Source organism: Helianthus annuus, chromosome 11 (genome assembly GCF_002127325.2).
Source record: "Helianthus annuus cultivar XRQ/B chromosome 11, HanXRQr2.0-SUNRISE, whole genome shotgun sequence".
NCBI lineage: Eukaryota > Viridiplantae > Streptophyta > Magnoliopsida > Asterales > Asteraceae > Helianthus > Helianthus annuus.
The window spans coordinates 5,032,821-5,060,215 of NC_035443.2; the positions used below are offsets into that span (position 1 = coordinate 5,032,821).

The following is a 27,395-nucleotide window of genomic DNA, read 5'->3' on the forward strand; positions in this document are numbered from 1 at the left end:
ACCACATTTAATATACCACATTACCACTTGAAGGTAAGGACAAACAGCAAAATTGTGTACAAGAAACTTGAGACTTATTTGAACTAGTTATTTACCCGCCGTGCGTTGTGGCGGCGTAAAGCCTTTTTTAGGTAACTCAAAAGAGACGGTTAAGCACATAGCACCAAATACGTAAACCCACACACATGAACCAAAGTCGAAACGATTTGTATTTGATATTCAGCCTAGTCAGTACCAAAAGTACAGACGAATTAAAATATTTGTTTTATAAAGTATTCCGCCTAGTTAGTGCCAAAAATAAAAAAAATAACAATAAATGTTGTACAAAGTCCTTTCTATACCGAAGATGGTAACCTGTCTATGCATCTAAATCATACATCATGATCTTTGAGTCTGCCAAAGCAAGAATGGCAAATGAGATTACAACAGCAAGAACACATTCATAAATAAATATAACTTGTTGAGAAAATATGCAATTAACATTTTTCTTTGACCTAAATATTATGAACATTAGTCTTGACCACTAACCTGAGGCTCACAGTCATCATTGAAAGCATCTTAATAGTCTTCAAAAACCCTAGACGAAAGAGATCTGTTAATAAAAATGAGAAATGAAATCGTGATCGACAGTGACAAAAAAGTATGCATGCTCGCAACCTTTTACTCGGCTAAGGTATCACCTGATACCGAACTCGACCCTTGACTTTTTTATCACTTCCACACCAGAAGCCCCATCCGATATGTTTTGGGTTTCCAAAGCTCAATAATTTTTATCTATCAATCCATACACGAGTAGCCGTCCCAATGATTCCCATCCCTATAACAGATATTCATGCCATTAACTATATAAACTCCAATCAGAACCATAACTATTCAAACATTCAAAGTGATGTTCTTACCTCTTATGTCTATCTGTCAGTCATCCACTGCAAATCACCAGCTCCAATAGTCACTTTATTCCCCTCAAAGTCTTCATGTGCCACAGCTCCCTCCCTGTAGTTGACCACAGTTATCATTAATCCATTTTTTCAAACCTTTATAGCCCACTAATTCCATATAATCAACAGCCTCATCACCTAGATTATCATCAACTACCAACTATTATCATTTTAAGATGAAAATTTTTAAATGGAGATATAACCTTCTAAAGTCAAACACTATATAAAATCCAATTTACCACTAACAAATTGAGAAAATATTTCGAGACCAAAACACTTTCAAAATCACCACATTAACCTTTCATCGCCATCTAAATCTACTACAACCACAATGTCATCGCGTGGCTCCTGAGATATCCTCAATCAATGGGAAAGCCGTGAAACCTACTTTTGAGGAAAATAATTAAAACAATGTTGTTGTTGTTGAACATGGTATATGAAATGGGATTGTGGTGGAACATATTTGACTTACCTAACCCATCGATGGTGGCCTGAGAGTCACCGATCTAAACAGATCTGAGACATGTAAGTGTTGAACGGTTCATCGGAGCTTCACCGGAACCGATTCAAGATTACCGAATTATGCTGAAAAAGTATCAAATATTCTTCTCTTGACAGAACCGGAGCTTGCAACGTCAACCATAGTCGCCACCGGCGTTGTGTTTGCGGCGGAACCCTAAACGACGCCGTCGTTTCTCCTCCCTGCCTCTCTCTCCCTCTTTCTCCCTCTCTCTACCGTAATTTCTTTCTCTCTCTCTCTTGCGCTTGGCACAAGACTGGTACAGCTTCCGTCGAAACTAATAGCCTTCAAGTTTTCAAGGCACTATATAAGCTGCAAAGCAAAACATACAACTATATCATCATTGAGAAAAAAAAAAACATCAAATATGCCTGTAAAAGAAACGAAATTAAACAAACCTCCACTTGATAACCAACAGGACGATCAGCTATATTGCACTGTTTCGGAATGGTCATAACAATCTCTAGCTTCACCCCACTCTTGGCAGTTCTAGACAACATAACGACACAAAGGCATTTACGGTTCTGGCCCAACTTTCTCACCGCATCACATATTCTTTATCAAACCTTCCATGTTCTCTATGCACTTTTCTTCTTGACAGAATGCAAGAATCACTTGCAGGCTCACAGGGCTTTATACTATTGTAGCTAGCATCAAAGTTGCTTACACCGTTACACGTAGCTTACACTATATCAAATGGTGGAAACACTATCGAGAACTTGCACCACAAACACAATCGAAAGTGAAGTTAAATAATGGCGCTAGAACAATCATTATATTTTGCTCACTACACAGCTCAACACTCCCATCACCAGATTTTTAAAATCATGGAGCAATAAAATTCTAAGCAGATCCGAGCAAATTATCACTTTGTAACTACAAATTAACAGCAAAAAGTATGAAGACCGTGTATTTAAAATTAACCACAGTACCTGTACAAAAAAATCAACCAAATCAAACACTGAACTGACTTAAGTGCTGTAACACCTCGAATTTTTGTGTCCAATGATGTGTTAACACGTGTCATTTGTTTACACGTGGCATCTATAATAAATAAAGGACTAATTTTGACAAACCTTGAAAGTATATAAATTCGAGGGTTATAAATGTCAACAAGGGTAAATATACTGTATAGTATCCCTAAATAATGCTTAAACCTTCAAACGAATAAATTATAGATCGTACAAAAACAAAACGCGGAAGAAAGTGAGAGATTACAAACTACAGGGGTTAACTGTGTCAACATGTTTAATAATACCTCTGAGTGACCCTTTAACGTTCCAAAGACTTTGTAACGGTATTAGACCCTCACTAAAATAATATATATGAATTTCGCGAAGTTTCGATATGAAACGAGAAAGTTACAATCAAATTCGTAGAAGAAGGGTTAAAAGCGTCAACAGTGAAAGTTAAGGCTTTCCAATATAATTAATAAATAAACCGGGGACTTAATAATGCGGGTAAATAACACGAGGCCCCTATCGGTAAATAACCGAGGGCCAAACCGCAAAGTTACCCCTTCAAAACCGAAAGGTCAGGTGAATCATTACGAAAGATTTCGTTATTAATGGCCAGATTCTGTAATCATTACAAAAAGATTTAAAAATCCTGAAATCTTAACCTTAGGCGGCCCGCGTGAAGGTTAAGGATTAGTTGAGGCGGGCCGCGAGCCTCCTTTGTTTCGCGTCTGTTATTTGATCTTTAGGCGACCCGCATTAAAACGCATGGGAACTCCCATGCGGGCCGCGTAAAGTGCCCAGATGCAGAATATTGATGTTTTCTTGACTTTTGGAGTCTTGAACGATCAAAAACCAACAAATGGGGCATGGGCACCCTATGCTCAACCCATAACACTTAGGGGACACCTACCATCACCTCTGGTCTGATTGTAGTGCTTGTAATGATCAATGAGGCTTGGCATTGGCTATAAATAGCATGCCTTAAGTTCATAATATTCACACAACACAAAACTCACCTTTCTGATCATTCTAAGTGCTCTCAAGTCTTCTTCTCTGCTCCATATTCAAGTACTAACTTCTGTAAGTTACCTTGATCATCCATAGTTCAGTTTATGCTTAGTTTTTAGCTAAAAACCAAACCGTCGTAACTACGGTTTGACTTTACAATAAATCAGTAATGGTTCAGTCTTATGACGAATCAAAAATGGTTATGAGTTGGTATTTGTGTGGGTATTAAACCTCTAAAATGGTTCCCCCTGATCACCACTCTAACTATGTCAAATATCGAGTCAAACGTGCGGTTAAAAAGTCAACAGAAAGCTATTTTAGCGATTTATGCATAATCTGTAATGTATATGTTATGGAACCTGTTTTGACAATCATAAAACATGATAATAAGTATATAAACTTGTTTGCGCTCGTTTGAATCGATCATTTACTACATTGAACCGGTTCGGAGCCGAAAGTCGCATAAGTTTGACTTTTACTTTGACTTCAGTTCTGACCCGTTTTAGTGAGGTATAAATATACCTTAGGACTCTCTTAGGACCAGGTCACATGTTGGTATACGCCTCTGTGGTCGGTTCATGAGTTATCCAAGTCTTTTACGTATTTCCGTCATTCGCCTAAAAGTTGACCGTAACGGCCTTTTAAAATTAAAACGAGTATTTCGGACACGTGAACGGACCAAAACCTTGCTTATTAAATTATAAGCATGTCCTTAAAGTTTCACGTCAATCCGAGGTCTAGAATGAGAGTTATGCTAAAAGGCGCACTTTTAAGAAAGTGTTGTAATTAACGGCGCAATTAGCATAACGCCCATCTAACCCAAGTTTTCGTCACCAAAACTTTTACCCACTGTGGTAAAATAATATTTTGGGAATTTTAAAGATTTTTAATAAATTTTACCTTGCTCATAACCTGCGGTTATGGCTACGGTTCGGTAAATACCGAATATGCCCTTTTTGGCCAAAACGGGAGTTCTACAAGGTCTTTTGACCCGATTCCAGTTGCCACTGGTTTTAAATAATAAATAAAGTATTTTAAGCTTTTTAAGCTGTTCGGGAAACTCAGATTTCCTGTAGAACTCGAAAATCCCTTTTAGAGTCTTTAAATGACCGACAAGTCCCTACGGGGCATAATATTAACTTAAACTCGTTACGGGCATTACGGAAGGTATCCTACTGATACCAAAATACTTTTAAGGCATATTGACTTAGGAAATAAGCGTAGGACACTTATGGTTAACCGTTTCGCCGGTTTGCGCACACGGTACGGCTCATGAAACTAGTTTTCGTGCAATAGCCGATATGGGTCAAATTATATTATTTGAACCCCAAAATCCAGAGTATGAACTATAAACCCATATAAAACAAGTCACTGAACTTGTTGGGTCCAACTCATACTCCATTCTCGGTTTTCGCCTTTTCGTGCGAATTAACCATATCTATATATCGGAATCAACCGGTTTAAGCTACGGCTAATACAAGGACCGTTAGGATTCTAAGAGGTTAATTAAAACCTTCGTTCCAGATTAGGAGCCCCAGTAAAAGCTATCGGTGACTTGATCTAAATTAAGGATTAATACTTGCAAAGGTAAATACTTTAACTTATTTCCCCTATATGGGCTTGGGTTACGGTATATTAATACCGCTTGATTGAGCATTATATAATTCCATCGCTTAGGTGGTTAATTGATTAAATATGATCGGCTCATTTAAACAGTTTTGTTACTTATAAGCCTTTGGGGGGTTTAATGACCGTTGTCCCGGATATCCTTGGCATCATTTTACGAAATGGCCACGACCATCGACATCCCGGTGTAGGCGTACACCCGGTATAAAGTGTCGACATTAAAATTAAAAGACGTAGCCGTTGGTTTTCATACTACGGTTTTACGCAAACGTGGTGTGTCTATAAATCTTTAACCCGGCACGACCCGGGCTACTGAACGCATAAAAGAACATGTAAAACGTTCACAAGATCATTATGAATTTTCCCAAGTTATAAAAGAGTTTGTGCCTTGTGCATTCAAATCAATTTTAATAAACATTTTCAAATGTGTCAGTTGAATGTATTTACCAGTGTAAACTGACGTATTTTCCCCAAAAAGATTAAGTGCAGGTACCTAAACGTAATTGGCTGGTATTAGCTCCCTAGCGTCGGGATAAGTCTCGCAAGCTTGATTGCAGTATCTGATGGAACAATATTTATATCTATTTACGATCCACTGTGGATATATCCAACCCCTGTAATACATTTTGATATTACAATCAGAGGTTGAAATTTATATATTTATCTTATGCTTCCGCTGTGCATTATATGATTGTGTGGTTTGACTATATTGTTGCCAACATCGTCACGTTAATCCCCCACCGGGCCCACCGGTGAGACACGTGGAAAACGGGGTGTGACAGGTTGGTATCAGAGCCAACGTTGAGTGAATTAAACACTACCCTATTGTGTTTAATCTCAATGACACAATTGCACATACTTGAGTCTAGACAAGAACATTAGGACAAATTCGGATTGATACTCCTTTTTGTCTTTATTTTCGATTGATTTTTAATAAGTTTTGGAGCAGGAAAATGCCACCTGTTATATTCCGAGGAAGAGGAAGGGGACGTAGAGGCCGAGGAGAAATCGTGACACATCACGATCAAGAAGCTGGACCATCTGGTACAAGACATCCTTCGATGACAAGGAGCGAAGAGCCACAACGACGAAGAGATCTTTACGAACCAGCGAGGCATTCCACTTCGCACAGCTCGACGCCATCCTACCGGCACTCCTTTGGGCCAGATTCAGAAAATAATCCCAACAACCCACAACCTTCCTTCATACCTCTGCAACGTTCGGTTTCGCACCGGAACTACGATGACCCTACTCCATACTACGTAGCTCAGTTTAATCCGGCTGACTACATACAGGAACCTTCAGGTTTTGTTCCACTAGGGCCTCAAGACCATTTTTCTGAAGATCCCATGGAAGAGGATGAGGATCCAACTGAACCAGCTCGTGGTACGCCCACGCATCCGATAGAAGTATCTGATGGATCTTCATATCATGGTCCGCAGTATCAAGGCCCAGACAGCTTTATGGCCTTGTTTGACCGACATGAGTGGTACAACACGCCATCTCGACAAACATCTCAACAACCGAGACATCCACAGGATCCCTCTGAGGATTCACGCTTTGAGGCAGTTACGCCACCACCTCCGCCACCGGCACAACCAGTTATACCTGATCCGCCGAGGCGTAGGAGGACAAATGCTCGTATGTCTACACGAGGAGGAGGGGGTATTCACTTCAGCACTCCTCGACATTCTAGTAGTAGCCACTATCCGCCGCTACAAGAAGAAGGACCTTCAAGTCCTATACAGGAGGCGAACTCCGCACCTACTGCACGAAATTCGCCACCATTTGGGTATGACCAACCCATACCTGCTTATACGGGTCCGACGGCTTACAACCCGTTCGAACCATCACAAGCACAATACAACTACGGCTATGAGCGCGACCCATATGTGGTGTCGGCTAGATATAATGCGCGCTACCCTGACGGAGCACATGGAAACATGGGACCACCGGACTACTCAGCTCATGGGTATCCAATACCTCCCAGACCTCCAGTTCCGCATCAAGCGCCACAACCACGATTTTCTCCTCCTGAACAGGAAGAAATACTCCATCGACTAGATCGTGTGGAGAGAGAGTTCGAGGAAGAAAAGAAAAGCCACCGAGGATTTCTCAAAGGCTTGGCGAACCTACTAAAGGGCAAAAAGAAGAAACGTGACCACTAGCCCTAATAGTTATACAAATGTAATTTCTACTTTGAAATAAGTCCCTACGTGGACAACTTATCGTATTTCAGTCCCTACGTGGACTTATTTTTAGTCCTTGCATGGACACCTATCATGTATTAGTCCCTGCGTGGACTTGTCACTTATTTTAAAACCTCTCTGGAGGTATGTATTATTTGAAAGACCCGTTTAGGGCAATATGTAATTGTATTTGAGATTTTGGAATGTATGTTATGAGTTTTGTTTTAATATATGTAAAAAATAAATCAGAACCATTCCTTTTATATTGATCTGCCTAAATAAAGAATCTTAAAAGGTGAAACCTAGCTTGGGGTCTGTTAAGATCTAGTCAAGATGGTACGACCTAACTGAAAAGATTCTGATTCCCTGTTAACCTCTGTACGCATGTTAACATTCATGGCAGATGTGATTCGTTAAAATCACGCACGTCATTCTTATACAATAATCCTTTAAGGATTTCAAAACCCAACTAAATGATATATAAATCGTGGGTTAAATCACCAATAAAGGTGATCAATATTATAAAGACATCCATTAGTGATGCAATGCCTACGGGCCAGTATTATAAAGACATCCATTAGCGATGCAATGCCTACGGACCAGTATTATAAAGACATCCATTAGCGATGCAGTGCCTACGGGCCAGTATTATAAAGACATCCATTAGTGATGCAGTGCCTACGGGCCAGTATTATTAAAACATCCATTAGTGATGCAGTGCCTACGGGCCAGAATTATTAAAACATCCATTAGTGATGTAGTGCCTACGGGCCAGTATTATTAAAACATCCATTAGTGATGTAGTGCCTACGGCCCAATATTATTAAAACATCCATTAGTGATGTGGTGCCTACGGGCCAACCATATTAAGACATCCATTAGAGATGTAGTGCCTATGGGCCATAATAATTGTCTTATAAAGACAAAAGGCAGTGGTAGTCTATGACTCTCTGCAAGAAAGAGATAAAAGAACTACGGTTCAAATCTCTATGCCTTTGATTCTATGAAATCTCGGCTAAAATTATAAAACATCATCATGATTAGGCTTTATGCCACCAATACTATTTATATAGCTGAAATAGGATATATTCAGATCCTAATATGTAATGAATTAATAAGTTAACCAAATATGGTCTCTGTACCATGGTTGACAAATTGTCATAAAAGACAATCATATAATAATCTCCTAAATTAAAATTTTGTTATCTTCTGTAACAGATTCAAGTTACAATGGCGGATCCCAATGGAGAGAACAGCCACACAAATGAAGATGACTATGACAATGCGTCAGTACATTTGACAGGCGCACAACTGAAGGCTCTGATTGACAATGCTGTCCAGGCAGCTATTGATCGTCAACATACTGAGTCTCAAGGCAGAACTGTGTCAAAACCACCCTCTAAACCAAAGACACACTCCAAACCACCCTCTGAACCCAAGAAAGATGACGACAAGCACTCGTCTACTGAGCACAGCGTTCATCGCGATAGAGAATATACTGATGCGTCAAGTGCTAAGGGTTGCACCTACAAATACTTTGTATCATGTAAGCCCCGTGAATTTACAGGGGAGAAAGGTGCGGTTGACTGTATCACCTGGCTAGATGAGATGGACACGATAGTGGACATCAGCGGGTGCGCTGAGAGGGACGTGGTTAAGTTTGTGTCCCAGTCATTCAAGGGCGAGGCCCTGGCGTGGTGGAGAGCTCTGGTGCAGGCTTCAGGTAAGTCTGCCTTATACAAAATGTCATGGGGGGAGTTTATTACCCTCATAAAAGAAAACTACTGCCCTCAGCACGAGGTTGAGAAGATTGAGGCAGATTTTGTCTCACTAGTGATGACAAACCTGGATTGTCAAGCATATCTGACAAGTTTTAACACTATGTCACGCCTGGTGCCATATCTTGTGACACCAGAACCTAGAAGGATTGCCCGTTTCATTGGGGGCTTAGAGCCGGCAATCAAGGCTAGCGTAAAGGCCTCTAGGCCAACGACCTTCAGGTCAGTTACTGACCTCTCCTTGTCTCTTACACTTGATGCTGTCCGTCTGAGGGCACAAAGGAGCAAGGAGGCTGAAAAGCGAAAGCGTGAGGATGAAACCTCACGAAAGTCTGGGAAAAAGCACCGTGGAAACGGTGAAGGCAAGAGAGGGTCGGAGGCAAAGAGTGAGGGGCAGGCTGTGTAACAACCCGCACCTTCGTGCGTTGTTACTACTCGACACACTCGTTACGCCTAGCACCGGAGATTCGGATCATAATGTAATCATACCAATTTTATCGCTAAATCGAAGTATAATCGAATAACTACGCATATTCTATCGCTATTACAAACCTATTTTGCATAACACTCACGATGATGTCGAATATGGGCCTAAACTACCCTTCTCGATGAGCGTGAGGTGTCAAAATGTGAGTAATCAACGCTAACGAGGGTTATCGGGTGAGTACTATGACTCTAACCGTCATGACGATGATGGCAATATGAGTAAGTGGTGCCCCGATAATCATTGTGGCACATCACATCGAAGAACGCACTCGAAGGCACGCGTAACTCGATCACCGCACTGAGAATTGGATACATAAATACGTATATACGGCCCTTTTGTGATTAATTATAATAAATAAATTAATAATTATATAAATATATAAAAATATGGCTTAAACCGTCGAAATCGCACCAAAAACGGGATCAAAAGGCTTCCGAACGGATCAATTCGATCAGACTAGTCCAATTGGTCAGACCGGCCCAATCAGATAGGCCAGTCCGATCGGATGGGCCAGTCCGATCGGATGGACCAGCCGATCGGATGGGCCAGCCGATCGACTGGGCCAGCCGATCGACTGGGCCAGCCGATCGACTGGGCCAGCCGATCGACTGGGCCAGCCGATCCAACTGCTGTTTTGCCTTCCCTTCCCCTTCCTTGCCTATAAATACCCCTCCATTCCCTCCCAAACACTTGTGTTGCTGCTCCTAACCGACCAAGACGTTCCAGCCCTCAAATCTCTCGATTTCTTCCGATTCTTGTAAGTTTTCAACCCAAATCTTGTACTTTCTTGATCCAAATGCAATCCTTCATCTTTCTATCTTTCAAATCCCAATTTTCAACCGTGAAATCAACGGATTTGGGCTGTTCTAAGGTGATGTCACCACAAAGTTCTTCAAAGGTGATGTCATCCCATGAAGAACAACTCAGATTCGGATGATTTACGTACGATTCTTCACGAATCTCAACCAAATCAATGTTTTCCTAATCAAAGGGCCACGGATTTGGGATGTTCGGATAGATTTCATCACAAAGTTCTTATGAACTTCAAGTGTTGACTTCATATCATCAAGAACAACTCAGATCCAGGGCATTTCCTAAGTAAAATCAAGGTTTTTACATCAGATCTATACATAAATGATCGATTTCGAGTTAAACATGGAAAAACCGACAAAAACGACCAGTTCCGACGAACGGGGTGATTCCCGGCCGTTAAAACAGGTCGGAATTGACGGGATTTCAGTTGCTTAACGCCTCATCATAACGTCTCGACCCAAAACGCCGAAAAACGCTCGAAAAGTCATCGAAAACAGCCGAACAGGATGGCCAATCGAGTGGCCCAATCGATCGAACAGCTAGTCGATCGAACAGCTAGTCGATCGAGCAGCTAGTCGATCGAGCAGCTAGTCGATCGAGCAGCTAGTCGATCGAACAGCTAGTCGATCGAACAGCTAGTCGATCGAACAGCTAGTCGATCGAACAGCCATTCGATCGATCAGACTGTCCGATCGATCAGGACCAAGTCCATCCGACCGACCAGGCCCACTCGATCGAGTGGCCTGTTCGACTGGGCCAGCCCAATTTCACCATTTTGTCCGATTTTAACCCAATTTTGCCCGATTTCACGCAAATCGATACCGTTTAACGCATAGTAATCTATCACTCACATAAATTGTCTGAAATCAGGACATTCTCCGGCACCGATTCCGCAAACCTAACCGAATACGCGCTGTGAGTATACTTGACCCCTTTTATCGAATTTTGGGTGTAACATACGTTCCATAAAAACCAAACTTATCAAACGAATGATTTAATTGGACTATTTATCACTTGCGAATAACTGTTTGCATAGATATACGTGATGCTAGTACATGTATGCTAGGACTTATACTCGTGACGTCCCACCAAGACTAGTATAGTACTATTTCGCCCGACGGGGTCTAGTTATGCCATCAAGAGTCGAGCATCGAGGACTTAGCTGGTAGTATCAGTTTTGTGAGTATATATGTCGTGTATTACGTTTATGCATGTGGAAATTCGCAGCACTTTTAATCTATCATACTACACATATCAAACCTGTATACTCGCCAATACTTTTGTATTGACAAAGTTTTAACGTATGTTGCAGGTTTAGCCGAAGTTTACATCAAATCAAGCTAGGAAGTCTAGAAACGCATCTAAAATCTAGGTTGTCGGATTTGAATTGTTCGAGAGGACAAGAAATCCGTGATAACTTACGTGATTGTATTGTTTGTTAGTATGGGATGACAAATGTAATAAATATTATCGCAATATAGTTGTTATGGATTCTCTTGAGCAATCTGATTCGCCTAGTGCCGCGCCCCGATGATTCCGCCATCGGTTGGGGTGTGACAGATTGGTATCAGAGCCATAACTATAGGGAATTAGGCAAAGTTTGAGACTCGACCTAGTCCGGGTTGATGTCTTATGAAAGTGACCTAGTCTATAGTCTAAGTACCAACAGGCCGACTCTTACGAACTCGTTAGGGTTTGTTTGGGCCAACTTGCTACTCTCGATCGAATTTGTTGAAAAAGTTACAACTATTGTGTGAACACCGCATACTACAGCTTCACACAAAGAGCCTTTCCTAAGGCTAGAAGGTTACTTAGCCTTTCCTAAGGCGGACACAATACACATGTTTTCAAAACTACTCGCATAACAAAACCGAGTGATCTAGTCGAGACCAGGTGTGAAAACCAATAACTCTCGATAGGATCACTCACTCAGCGTATTTTTCTAGCACGAGAACTCTTTGTTGAGCTAGGAGTGACATCCACATCTCGACAAAAGGTCTCCATTTCGAAATTCTGGTGGAACTCTCGGATTTATTCGATGAGCACAACCACAAATGGGAACGAAGTTGTTAAGCCAGGGGTGAAACCCATACCTTAATCAACTGTTCCACTCTATAAAATGGTTTACAAAAGCTCTCACCAAGGACACGACCATAACAACGACTCAGGCTGTGCGAAGACTAGAGAGACGAATGTTAGGAGCTGCATCCCAGTGGAAGCGTGAGTCCTCTAGGTCAACGCGTATGCCCGAACCTGTTGGTTATAGTCGGGTTACTTGGGTAGTCAACGCCTAAACACCCAAGGCATTCCATCTAAATTTTACGTGTATGGGTTACGTCTATGAGTTTTCAAATTTAAGCTTTACGATTTATCGATTTCTCGATTTATCGGATTTACGAACCTCGATTTACAAAGCGCACAACTTGCACAGCCATCGCAATCTAAAACAAAGACCGAATGATCGCAACAAAACCAACGTCTAAGTACTCGAATTCGCTTACGCTATTTCTCTCATCGCGTCCTCGCGAATTCTGAATCAATATCTATGTGTAACCTACAACTATATCTATACGTATTAAATACAAAACGAATCAATTATGTGAGAGTTTAGGAACCTAGAATTTTCCTATGTGGCTCCTATGTGTTTAATTAAATTCTATACCAAGTTTTGATCGAATCAAATCGTATCAAAAGTTTAAAAATCATTATGATCGAATCTCATTCCGAATCCTTCTGTCTAGATGCCTTCCAACAACTCGATCTCGAGACGAGTAGCTAGGAGAAGGGCCCAACGACGCGCCGATAAGAGGATTGCCTCGATCGTGACCAAAGAAGTGGTCAAGCTCATTCCTCAAATTGTCGCGCAAGTGCACTCTCAGAGCCACTCTCGAGCCCCGGAAGACGTCAAGACGGAATCTGCATTCCTCTACAAACACTTCAAAGCCTGTGACCCGATGCCTTTCACGGGTGAAGGAGATGTTTCTCAATTACTCCAATGGTTCGATGCCATCGAGGTTACCCTTCGTCAGAGTGGGTGCCCCGAGGACCTTCAAACTACTTGCGCCACCGGAGTATTCCAATCCCGAGCACTCGATTGGTGGACCGCCGAACGCAACAAACGTGGGATCTCCGCAGCTTACGCCCTCTCATGGGGTGAGCTGAAGAAACTCATGAAGGAAGAATATTGTCCTCCTCACGAAGTCCAGAAGCTAGAGAACGAATTTCGGGAAATCAAACAAACCGAAGGTGACAATGCGAGCTATACAGCAAGGTTCAAACAGCTTAGCATAATCTGCCCAAGTCAAGTCGACACTCCGAAGAAAGCTATCGCGAAGTATATTCGTGGCTTGCCAGAGTGTGTGGGCGATTTTGTCGAAGCTGCAAAACCTATTGCCATCGAAGAAGCCTACCGTTTAGCCGCAGAGCTCAACAGCAAACGAGTCGTGGACGGATTCTTCTCCAAGAAGCCTGTCAAACGAGCTCATCAAGCAATCATCATCAACTCGTCCGACGATTCCTCTGGAGAATCGGTCGATGGATCATCTGACAGCTCCTCGGAGGATTCTTCTAAGAATTACTCCGACAATGTTTCCGTCAAATCATCAGGCAAACCCGAGGACGACACTACATCAACTCCGGAAGCCCAACCGAGCCGCAAACGAAAGACCGTGAGCCCAGACTCTTCAACAACTGGACTGCCGCAACCCGAACCTCTCCGATCAGTCCCAGTTCAGTCACAACGCGCTTACAATGGATCTCATCCCCTGTGTTTCACATGCACGTATCATCACCCGCTAGAAGCAAAATGTCGCTATTGCGCAAATTGCAACTGGTATGGGCATTATACGTCGCAGTGCCGTACAGGACCGTAACCTGGAAGGAAGTCATCAGCAACCGCCGTCTCCGCAAGTTTCCACAACGACGTTATTTTGATCCTAATGTTGTTGTAATAATACGATTTATCGCTATCATTTCTGGAACTTATTTCATATATCATCGCATGTGGAATCTATTTCTCTTACAATCGAGCACTATCTAAACGCTAGCACTATGTACTATATTATGTATTTTATCCCTATAACACTCTTAGAATGAGGTACGGTATACGTGCAAGGGACAACTAATCACGGGTGCACACGGGATTATCTTGGTCAGTGCACGGAGATCGTAGTGAAGTTCTAATGGTGCCATAACGTTTAAAAGCACGGTCAAGGGTTTTGGCCGTGTCAACAAAGTGTGACACCAAAGCACGGGGCATAAGTAGTAGGGGTAACGCGGGGGTACGCTTTACCATACTACCGAAACTTCGTGAAGAAAGTGCCATGTGGAGTTGGACGTTATTAGACCTATTATACTATTATGGTTAATTTGACACTCTACCATCAATCACAAGGCGTAACAAAACTAAACCGCATCACTGCGAGGCTTCTCGTAAGTCCGCGTACACAAATTGCCACATCGATGAACTTAGGTAAGTTCACCCCGAAGAGTAATTGGAGCAACGCGAGACTGGTCGTAAAGTCTAGAACGCAACTTAATCGCAGTTTTGCCGGATCAATCTCGCAATCAAATCATTCGATAAGTGGCTCGAAATCGCAATCGCATCATGTGTTTGTCTAGAAATCTCTAACGCTAGTTGTTGTCAATTGTGTGAACTTCTATCAGCTGGTGTGGATCGTCTATTGTGGATTCGCTAGACGAGTATCGAGAATCACTCGCCGCCTTCCACTCTTAACGCGCCTCGCACCTAATCCACCAACTCGATACTCTTATCATGGTTCGCTATTACTTATCAATGCACGCATTCTACGTGTCATGTTAGCGCACAAGACCTCGCTTCACGAGACGAAACTAACAAGGTTGAAACATGGTGATGTTTTGACCATATTAGTTGACTTTGTGGAAAAAGGCCGTGTGGGCTAGCCTTAGTACTATTCGTGGTGTAATCAGTTCAATCAATCGTCTATCACTCGCAACGCAACAATCGTCGCTTATCAATCTGTTGAAATCTATTGTCTATCGATGTTCGAATGTTACTTGGAAGTCATCGCAGGTGGTGTAATGTTAGGGTGCATGACATTGCTTCACAAGATAAAACTAATATGGAAACATGGTGTTTGTCATATTAGCAAGTCTTGTGGAAACGTGCCATGCGAACTTCGTGTGGAATCAAATCGAAATCTCATTTACCCGAATCAAAACCGTGTCATTCGTTGCCCAACCAAGCATACCATATCAGCGTTATGCGACCGGACTACTCGCACCCGCTGCCTACGCTTGGTTTGCATCCAACTTATTTCTATTCAAAACTCGGACTAGCACCTCATCGCTAGGATCAAGGGAATCGAAATTCTATCTGTGTCTTATCGGCACGCATGACACTGCCTCATGAAACAGAGTTAATATGGGTAAAGCATGGTGGATACGCCGCTGGTACTTCCTATATATAAGTGTTTTAACCATATTAACGAACTTTTGTGGGAAGGTGCCACGTGGGGCCCGATGTAAGTTATTTTTCCATAGTATTAAGGAAAACCTATTTTTATAAAATTTTTACTAAAACCGTTGGACAAATGAAATTCCTTACAACATGGAGAAAACATTGAATCAGTTTGGCTCCGTGCCCAATGAAAATTTCATAAGTCCAATTCTTTTCTTAAAAACCTTTGCAATGACCGACAGGAATCTTCCCGAGAACGAGGGTTCGGCAGTCGAGTTCCGCTCGAACCCACGTTGTAGGAAAGTTTTCTTAAAACTTATTTTGCCACCTGATTCTTTTAAAATGTAAAACTCAAAACCTGTTATCAAATAACAAAACCCTCCACATAGCGCTGGTGTGGACATCAAAACGGTCGACACCGCGCCATGAGGAGATTTTTCTTAATTAACTTCGGAAATTAATCGAGTATTGGTAAGTTTAAAACGCTATAAAATTGTTTTTTTGTATGTGTTATCACTTCTAAGTAATCGAATCGTATGCTCTCTCTATTTTCACTCGCCAAATCGTAATCGATCGCTCGTTATCTAGACGCTAATAATCTCTACTCTCAATCGCATCAACCCTTACGACCCTACTATTGGATTAATTTCGGGACGAAATTTCCTAAAGGAGGGGATACTGTAACAACCCGCACCTTCGTGCGTTGTTACTACTCGACACACTCGTTACGCCTAGCACCGGAGATTCGGATCATAATGTAATCATACCAATTTTATCGCTAAATCGAAGTATAATCGAATAACTACGCATATTCTATCGCTATTACAAACCTATTTTGCATAACACTCACGATGATGTCGAATATGGGCCTAAACTACCCTTCTCGATGAGCGTGAGGTGTCAAAATGTGAGTAATCAACGCTAACGAGGGTTATCGGGTGAGTACTATGACTCTAACCGTCATGACGATGATGGCAATATGAGTAAGTGGTGCCCCGATAATCATTGTGGCACATCACATCGAAGAACGCACTCGAAGGCACGCGTAACTCGATCACCGCACTGAGAATTGGATACATAAATACGTATATACGGCCCTTTTGTGATTAATTATAATAAATAAATTAATAATTATATAAATATATAAAAATATGGCTTAAACCGTCGAAATCGCACCAAAAACGGGATCAAAAGGCTTCCGAACGGATCAATTCGATCAGACTAGTCCAATTGGTCAGACCGGCCCAATCAGATAGGCCAGTCCGATCGGATGGGCCAGTCCGATCGGATGGACCAGCCGATCGGATGGGCCAGCCGATCGACTGGGCCAGCCGATCGACTGGGCCAGCCGATCGACTGGGCCAGCCGATCCAACTGCTGTTTTGCCTTCCCTTCCCCTTCCTTGCCTATAAATACCCCTCCATTCCCTCCCAAACACTTGTGTTGCTGCTCCTAACCGACCAAGACGTTCCAGCCCTCAAATCTCTCGATTTCTTCCGATTCTTGTAAGTTTTCAACCCAAATCTTGTACTTTCTTGATCCAAATGCAATCCTTCATCTTTCTATCTTTCAAATCCCAATTTTCAACCGTGAAATCAACGGATTTGGGCTGTTCTAAGGTGATGTCACCACAAAGTTCTTCAAAGGTGATGTCATCCCATGAAGAACAACTCAGATTCGGATGATTTACGTACGATTCTTCACGAATCTCAACCAAATCAATGTTTTCCTAATCAAAGGGCCACGGATTTGGGATGTTCGGATAGATTTCATCACAAAGTTCTTATGAACTTCAAGTGTTGACTTCATATCATCAAGAACAACTCAGATCCAGGGCATTTCCTAAGTAAAATCAAGGTTTTTACATCAGATCTATACATAAATGATCGATTTCGAGTTAAACACGGAAAAACCGACAAAAACGACCAGTTCCGACGAACGGGGTGATTCCCGGCCGTTAAAACAGGTCGGAATTGACGGGATTTCAGTTGCTTAACGCCTCATCATAACGTCTCGACCCAAAACGCCGAAAAACGCTCGAAAAGTCATCGAAAACAGCCGAACAGGATGGCCAATCGAGTGGCCCAATCGATCGAACAGCTAGTCGATCGAACAGCTAGTCGATCGAGCAGCTAGTCGATCGAGCAGCTAGTCGATCGAGCAGCTAGTCGATCGAACAGCTAGTCGATCGAACAGCTAGTCGATCGAACAGCTAGTCGATCGAACAGCTAGTCGATCGAACAGCTAGTCGATCGAACAGCCATTCGATCGATCAGACTGTCCGATCGATCAGGACCAAGTCCATCCGACCGACCAGGCCCACTCGATCGAGTGGCCTGTTCGACTGGGCCAGCCCAATTTCACCATTTTGTCCGATTTTAACCCAATTTTGCCCGATTTCACGCAAATCGATACCGTTTAACGCATAGTAATCTATCACTCACATAAATTGTCTGAAATCAGGACATTCTCCGGCACCGATTCCGCAAACCTAACCGAATACGCGCTGTGAGTATACTTGACCCCTTTTATCGAATTTTGGGTGTAACATACGTTCCATAAAAACCAAACTTATCAAACGAATGATTTAATTGGACTATTTATCACTTGCGAATAACTGTTTGCATAGATATACGTGATGCTAGTACATGTATGCTAGGACTTATACTCGTGACGTCCCACCAAGACTAGTATAGTACTATTTCGCCCGACGGGGTCTAGTTATGCCATCAAGAGTCGAGCATCGAGGACTTAGCTGGTAGTATCAGTTTTGTGAGTATATATGTCGTGTATTACGTTTATGCATGTGGAAATTCGCAGCACTTTTAATCTATCATACTACACATATCAAACCTGTATACTCGCCAATACTTTTGTATTGACAAAGTTTTAACGTATGTTGCAGGTTTAGCCGAAGTTTACATCAAATCAAGCTAGGAAGTCTAGAAACGCATCTAAAATCTAGGTTGTCGGATTTGAATTGTTCGAGAGGACAAGAAATCCGTGATAACTTACGTGATTGTATTGTTTGTTAGTATGGGATGACAAATGTAATAAATATTATCGCAATATAGTTGTTATGGATTCTCTTGAGCAATCTGATTCGCCTAGTGCCGCGCCCCGATGATTCCGCCATCGGTTGGGGTGTGACAGGCTGATGGAAGACCTCACTGCAAGGTCTGCAAGAAACCTCACTCCGGGAAGTGTAGGTTTGCGTCTGGTTCACAGTCGCAACAAAAGACTCCATCCTGTGGGCTATGCAAGTCCAAGGATCATAAGACAGTGGAGTGCAAAAAGATAAAGGACGCAACCTGCTTTAATTGTAACGAAAAGGGGCATATAAAGAGTAATTGCCCGAAGTATGCCAAGAAGGCGGAGGAGACTAAGAAATCAAATGCGAGAGTTTTTCGCTTGGATGCAAAGGAAGCGGTTAAGGACGACAATGTGCTTACAGGTACTTTTCTCGTAAATAATATATTTGCAAGAGTACTATTCGATTCTGGCGCTGATAAGTCCTTTGTAGACCAGAAATTTTGCCAACTACTAGATATGCCAATCAAAACCCTTGACATGAAATACGAAGTAGAGTTAGCAGACGGCACGATAGAAACCGTCTCTACTGTTTTAGAAGGATGTGAAATATCCATTAGGAACCATTCTTTTCCTTTATCTCTACTTCCTTTCAAACTTGCGGGTTTTGACATTGTGCTAGGCATGGACTGGTTATCTCGTAATCAGGCCCAAATCATTTGCGGCAAAAGGCAAATAGTTTTAAAGACTCCGAGTGGTGAATCTCTTATCATTCGAGGGGATACGCATTACGGATTGCCCGAAGACGCATCTATGCTGAAAGCTTCAAGATGTTTAAACAGAGGCTGTGTAATTTACATGGCTCAGGTAATAGTTGAAGAACCAAAGCCGAAGATCGAGGATCTCCCTGTCATTTCTGAATACCCCGAGGTTTTTCCTGAAGAACTACCTGGTTTGCCACCAGATAGACAAGTGGAGTTCAGAATTGACATCATTCCTGGAGCAGCTCCGATAGCAAGAGCACCTTACAGATTAGCTCCGACGGAAATGAAAGAACTGAGGACCCAGTTGGATGAACTGCTGGCGAAAGGTTTTATCAGACCTAGTTCATCTCCCTGGGGAGCTCCTGTCCTATTTGTAAAGAAGAAGGACGGATCGATGCGGTTGTGCATCGACTATAGAGAGCTGAATAAAGTTACCATAAAGAATAGATATCCTTTACCAAGGATCGATGATCTATTCGATCAGCTGCAAGGAGCAAGCTACTTCTCCAAGATCGACTTAAGGTCGGGTTATCATCAACTAAGGGTCAGAGATGAAGATGTACACAAGACTGCATTTAGGACTCGCTATGGTCATTACGAGTTTCTAGTGATGCCTTTTGGGCTCACAAATGCACCGGCTGCGTTCATGGATCTCATGAATCGCGTTTGCAAGCCATACTTGGACAAATTCGTCATAGTCTTCATCGACGATATCCTTATCTATTCCAAGAACCAAGCTGACCACGAGAAGCACCTCCGTTGCATTCTCGAATTACTACAGCGTGAGAAACTCTACGCCAAATTCTCGAAATGTGAATTCTGGCTACGAGAGGTTCAATTTTTAGGACACGTTGTGAGTGAGCGTGGTATCCAAGTGGATCCCGCTAAGGTAGAGGCAGTCATGAACTGGCAAGAACCCAAGACGCCTACCGAAATCCGTAGTTTCCTGGGGTTAGCAGGATACTACCGGAGATTTATTGAAAATTTTTCAAGGATTGCTGCACCCTTGACTTCTTTGACCAAGAAGAAAGAAAAGTACATTTGGGGCCCAAAGCAGCAAGAGTCCTTTGAAATACTGAAGCAGAAGCTAAGCAACGCACCTGTGTTGACCCTACCGGAAGGTACAGATGAATTCGTAGTCTACTGCGATGCATCACACACACAGGCATGGGGTGTGTGCTTATGCAGAAGGGCAAGGTGATTGCCTATGCTTCAAGGCAATTAAAGGTGCATGAAAAGAATTACACCACCCATGATTTGGAGTTGGGTGCCGTTGTATTTGCACTGAAGTTGTGGAGGCATTACCTTTATGGTATTAAATTTGTGATTTATTCTGATCACAAAAGCCTCCAGCACCTGTTCAACCAGAAGGAGTTGAACATGAGACAACGCCGTTGGATGGAAACCCTGAATGATTATGACTGTGAAATCAGGTACCATCCCGGCAAGGCGAATGTAGTCGCCGATGCCTTGAGCAGGAAAGAAAGGGTAAAACCCATTCGAATCAATGCCAAGAGCATTGAAGTTAAAAATAATTTGATGGAAAGGATAATAGCTGCGCAGCGTGAGGCTGTGTTGGAAGCTAATTATCCAAATGAAAAGCTAGGAGTAACTGAGGAGCAGTTGACTCTTAGCAAGGATGGAATTCTTAGGCTGAATGGACGTATATGGGTTCCAATTTATGGGGGACTACGAGATGTTGTTCTCCAGGAAGCCCATAGTTCCAAATACTCAGTCCATCCGGGTGCAGATAAAATGTACCAAGACTTAAAGGCAAATTATTGGTGGATAGGCTTGAAAAAGTCTGTAGCCGCCCACGTAGCAAAGTGCTTGACTTGTGCTCAAGTCAAAGCCGAGCACCAAAAGCCATCTGGCTTGCTACAACAGCCTGAACTTCCCGAGTGGAAGTGGGAATGCGTAACTATGGACTTCATAACCAAGTTACCCAAAACCAGGAAAGGAAACGATACAATATGGGTCATAGTCGATAGGCTGACTAAATCAGCTCATTTTCTACCCATTAAGGAGACATATAGCTCCGATATGTTAGCCCAACTTTATGTTGATAAGATTGTAGCCTTACACGGCATACCTGTGTCTATTATCTCCGACAGGGATACTAGATACACATCTCACTTCTGGAAAAGTTTCCAGCAATCTTTGGGCACGCGTTTAAATTTTAGTACGGCTTACCATCCACAGACGGACGGTCAAAGTGAGCGTACTATCCAAACGCTAGAAAACATGCTTCGTGCATGTGCGATCGATTTAGGTGGTAACTGGGATAAAAATCTACCCCTGATCGAATTCTCCTACAATAATAGCTACCACACCAGCATAAAGGCTGCGCCTTTTGAGGCATTATATGGTAGGAAATGTAGATCGCCTGTTTGTTGGGCGGAAGTAGGAGAGGTCCAATTGTCGGGACCAGAGATTGTTTTCCAGACGACGGACAAGATTGTCCAGATCCGGGAACGTCTCAAGGCTGCCCGCGATAGGCAGAAGAGCTACGCTGATCCCAAGCGTAAGGATTTTCACTTCGAAGTGGGTGAAAAGGTATTACTTAAGGTGTCACCCTGGAAGGGGGTGATGCGTTTCGGCAAGAAGGGCAAGCTGAGTCCGAGATACATAGGGCCTTTTGAGGTCATTGAACGAGTCGGATCAGTTGCCTATAAACTAAACTTGCCTGAAGAGCTCAATGGAATTCACAATGTGTTCCACATCTGCAATCTCAAAAAGTGCTTCGCCGACGAATCGTTGGTGATTCCACACACAGATGTGCATATAGATGAGAGCTTAAAGTTCATAGAAAAACCTTTGTCGATTGAAGATCGACAGGTGAAGAAGCTTCGCAGAAAGCACGTACCGATTGTAAAAGTCAAATGGGATGCTCGTAGAGGTCCTGAATATACGTGGGAAGTCGAAGCTACAATGAAAGAAAAATACCCCTATTTATTTGAGTAAATCTCGGGTCGAGATTTATTTTAAGGGGGTGAGGATGTAACACCTCGAATTTTTGTGTCCAATGATGTGTTAACACGTGTCATTTGTTTACACGTGGCATCTATAATAAATAAAGGACTAATTTTGACAAACCTTGAAAGTATATAAATTCGAGGGTTATAAATGTCAACAAGGGTAAATATACTGTATAGTATCCCTAAATAATGCTTAAACCTTCAAACGAATAAATTATAGATCGTACAAAAACAAAACGCGGAAGAAAGTGAGAGATTACAAACTACAGGGGTTAACTGTGTCAACATGTTTAATAATACCTCTAAGTGACCCTTTAACGTTCCAAAGACTTTGTAACGGTATTAGACCCTCACTAAAATAATATATATGAATTTCGCGAAGTTTCGATATGAAACGAGAAAGTTACAATCAAATTCGTAGAAGAAGGGTTAAAAGCGTCAACAGTGAAAGTTAAGGCTTTCCAATATAATTAATAAATAAACCGGGGACTTAATAATGCGGGTAAATAACACGAGGCCCCTATCGGTAAATAACCGAGGGCCAAACCGCAAAGTTACCCCTTCAAAACCGAAAGGTCAGGTGAATCATTACGAAAGATTTCGTTATTAATGGCCAGATTCTGTAATCATTACAAAAAGATTTGAAAATCCTGAAATCTTAACCTTAGGCGGCCCGCGTGAAGGTTAAGGATTAGTTGAGGCGGGCCGCGAGCCTCCTTTGTTTCGCGTCTGTTATTTGATCTTTAGGCGACCCGCATTAAAACGCATGGGAACTCCCATGCGGGCCGCGTAAAGTGCCCAGATGCAGAATATTGATGTTTTCTTGACTTTTGGAGTCTTGAACGATCAAAAACCAACAAATGGGGCATGGGCACCCTATGCTCAACCCATAACACTTAGGGGACACCTACCATCACCTCTGGTCTGATTGTAGTGCTTGTAATGATCAATGAGGCTTGGCATTGGCTATAAATAGCATGCCTTAAGTTCATAATATTCACACAACACAAAACTCACCTTTCTGATCATTCTAAGTGCTCTCAAGTCTTCTTCTCTGCTCCATATTCAAGTACTAACTTCTGTAAGTTACCTTGATCATCCATAGTTCAGTTTATGCTTAGTTTTTAGCTAAAAACCAAACCGTCGTAACTACGGTTTGACTTTACAATAAATCAGTAATGGTTCAGTCTTATGACGAATCAAAAATGGTTATGAGTTGGTATTTATGTGGGTATTAAACCTCTAAAATGGTTCCCCCTGATCACCACTCTAACTATGTCAAATATCGAGTCAAACGTGCGGTTAAAAAGTCAACAGAAAGCTATTTTAGCGATTTATGCATAATCTGTAATGTATATGTTATGGAACCTGTTTTGACAATCATAAAACATGATAATAAGTATATAAACTTGTTTGCGCTCGTTTGAATCGATCATTTACTACATTGAACCGGTTCGGAGCCGAAAGTCGCATAAGTTTGACTTTTACTTTGACTTCAGTTCTGACCCGTTTTAGTGAGGTATAAATATACCTTAGGACTCTCTTAGGACCAGGTCACATGTTGGTATACGCCTCTGTGGTCGGTTCATGAGTTATCCAAGTCTTTTACGTATTTCCCGTCATTCGCCTAAAAGTTGACCGTAACGGCCTTTTAAAATTAAAACGAGTATTTCGGACACGTGAACGGACCAAAACCTTGCTTATTAAATTATAAGCATGTCCTTAAAGTTTCACGTCAATCCGAGGTCTAGAATGAGAGTTATGCTAAAAGGCGCACTTTTAAGAAAGTTTTGTAATTAACGGCGCAATTAGCATAACGCCCATCTAACCCAAGTTTTCATCACCAAAACTTTTACCCACTGTGGTAAAATAATATTTTGGGAATTTTAAAGATTTTTAATAAATTTTACCTTGCTCATAACCTGCGGTTATGGCTACGGTTCGGTAAATACCGAATATGCCCTTTTTGGCCAAAACGGGAGTTCTACAAGGTCTTTTGACCCGATTCCAGTTGCCACTGGTTTTAAATAATAAATAAAGTATTTTAAGCTTTTTAAGCTGTTCGGGAAACTCAGATTTCCTGTAGAACTCGAAAATCCCTTTTAGAGTCTTTAAATGACCGACAAGTCCCTACGGGGCATAATATTAACTTAAACTCGTTACGGGCATTACGGAAGGTATCCTACTGATACCAAAATACTTTTAAGGCATATTGACTTAGGAAATAAGCGTAGGACACTTATGGTTAACCGTTTCGCCGGTTTGCGCACACGGTACGGCTCATGAAACTAGTTTTCGTGCAATAGCCGATATGGGTCAAATTATATTATTTGAACCCCAAAATCCAGAGTATGAACTATAAACCCATATAAAACAAGGCACTGAACTTGTTGGGTCCAACTCATACTCCATTCTCGGTTTTCGCCTTTTCGTGCGAATTAACCATATCTATATATCGGAATCAACCGGTTTAAGCTACGGCTAATACAAGGACCGTTAGGATTCTAAGAGGTTAATTAAAACCTTCGTTCCAGATTAGGAGCCCCAGTAAAAGCTATCGGTGACTTGATCTAAATTAAGGATTAATACTTGCAAAGGTAAATACTTTAACTTATTTCCCCTATATGGGCTTGGGTTACGGTATATTAATACCGCTTGATTGAGCATTATATAATTCCATCGCTTAGGTGGTTAATTGATTAAATATGATCGGCTCATTTAAACAGTTTTGTTACTTATAAGCCTTTGGGGGGTTTAATGACCGTTGTACCGGATATCCTTGGCATCATTTTACGAAATGGCCACGACCATCGACATCCCGGTGTAGGCGTACACCCGGTATAAAGTGTCGACATTAAAATTAAAAGACGTAGCCGTTGGTTTTCATACTACGGTTTTACGCAAACGTGGTGTGTCTATAAATCTTTAACCCGGCACGACCCAGGCTACTGAACGCATAAAAGAACATGTAAAACGTTCACACGATCATTATGAATTTTCCCAAGTTATAAAAGAGTTTGTGCCTTGTGCATTCAAATCAATTTTAATAAACATTTTCAAATGTGTCAGTTGAATGTATTTACCAGTGTAAACTGACGTATTTTCCCCAAAAAGATTAAGTGCATGTACCTAAACGTAATTGGCTGGTATTAGCTCCCTAGCGTCGGGATAAGTCTCGCAAGCTTGATTGCAGTATCTGATGGAACAATATTTATATCTATTTACGATCCACTGTGGATATATCCAACCCCTGTAATACATTTTGATATTACAATCAGAGGTTGAAATTTATATATTTATCTTATGCTTCCGCTGTGCATTATATGATTGTGTGGTTTGACTATATTGTTGCCAACATCGTCACGTTAATCCCCCACCGGGCCCACCGGTGAGACACGTGGAAAACGGGGTGTGACAAGTGCTGTAAAGAAGGTTGCATATCCTAGGTTAGTTTTTGTATATTCTACAAAACCTAGTTTAATACCCATTCGGTGGCCGCGGTTTTTTAGTGTTCGGTATAAGTTGAAGAGAAGACCCAATAGATCACTTCTGACCCATTACATGTTCAACCAAGCCTTCAAAGTTTACACCTCTCACTTGTTAGATATCATATAAAATACCATCCAATCCGAAGAAATCGCCACCTCTGAACCTGGTTTTAAAAAGCGCGCCTAGGCACAGGGCCTGGGGCTTTTTTGCTCAGCGCCTTGTGTAATTACAGGAAGCGACCAAAAGGTGCATTTTCTGATGGTTTTTGGGGGCTTTTTGGCCTGAGGAGCACGCCTCATGTATAGATACCGAACAGGACCGTACAGGTGTTTTCGATACCAGTACTGGCTCGATACCGGTTGACACAACAAATAACTCAAATCGACCCAACTATAAACAAATGGGTACAAACGGTGACATGTAAGTGGGTGTTTAGATGTGCTTTTTAAAAGTGATTTTCCATTACTGAATGAATGAAATTAGTTTTTTAGTAATAATATATATGTACCAGGTATGATGGGAAAAAAGATCCCGATCTAGCGTTGAAATCGCTGTCGCTTGATTTCGTCGGATCACCTTTTTCACTTGCTTAGCAGCACAAACAACCTATGCAAATCACAAAAATCAAATGCGTCCCACCATTTTACGAAGAAAGGATTCTAATTTCTAACTAAATAACCTAAATATGATGTATTTGCAAATGATATTCGAAAGTTGAGAAAATACTTTAACCAACCAATTGTTGAAACAGTTGGTATCAAAATCAACTGAATAACAAAAAAATCATGTGACTCTCCCAACAACACTCCTCCTTAATCGCTCTCAATATCAACTGCTCCTCAATCGTCGATTGTAACAGCAGCATACTATCTGTAATAATCGAAATCGAAACACACAGAACAAATTAAATTACCTCGAATCAGTTGTAAACCCACCTCGAATCCACCATCACCGTCGTCATCAGCGGCGGACCTTCAAAGCCGCTGCCGTGTCTCAAAACCCTAGAAACAACCGTTGTTATCGCCGGAGTTTGACGATGTTCCTTCATGAGCCCTCTCTTCTTTATGCCACCCCCACTTTCTCTCTGTTAGTTTTCATGCGTGATGGGTTTCAGGGTTTGTGAACAACGGGCGGTGGGTTTTTTACTGGGTTTTGGATGCGAGGCAAATGCCATTGATAGATTCCGTACATGTGGCATGTAAAAGGTTTGCCCTGGTTGACACCAGGAGTCACTTACTATTCATTCGGTGTTTTTTACTGGGTTTTGGATGCGAGGCAAATGCCATTGATAGATTCCGTACATGTGGCATGTAAAAGGTTTGCCCAATAGATGGTTGACACCAGCAGTCACTTACTATTCATTCGGTTTCTCTATT

At 41.9% G+C, this 27,395-nt stretch overlaps 1 long non-coding RNA gene across 8 annotated transcripts; it reads right to left on the reverse strand.

Moving 5' to 3' along the window:
* Window positions 1–245: 245 nt before the first annotated feature.
* On the reverse strand, window positions 246–27,174 carry LOC110889258. Of its 8 annotated transcripts, none has more exons than XR_002563484.2 (9): window positions 26,933–27,174; window positions 26,528–26,625; window positions 1,857–2,390; window positions 1,411–1,770; window positions 1,178–1,322; window positions 900–993; window positions 658–817; window positions 529–577; window positions 246–393 (listed from the first exon to the last, which is right to left on the reverse strand). It is a non-coding gene; the product is annotated as an uncharacterized LOC110889258 (long non-coding RNA). The 8 variants fall into 8 exon arrangements; XR_002563487.2 differs by having other exon boundaries at window positions 529–592; XR_004871917.1 differs by having other exon boundaries at window positions 529–817; window positions 1,857–2,176.
* Window positions 27,175–27,395: the final 221 nt, after the last annotated feature.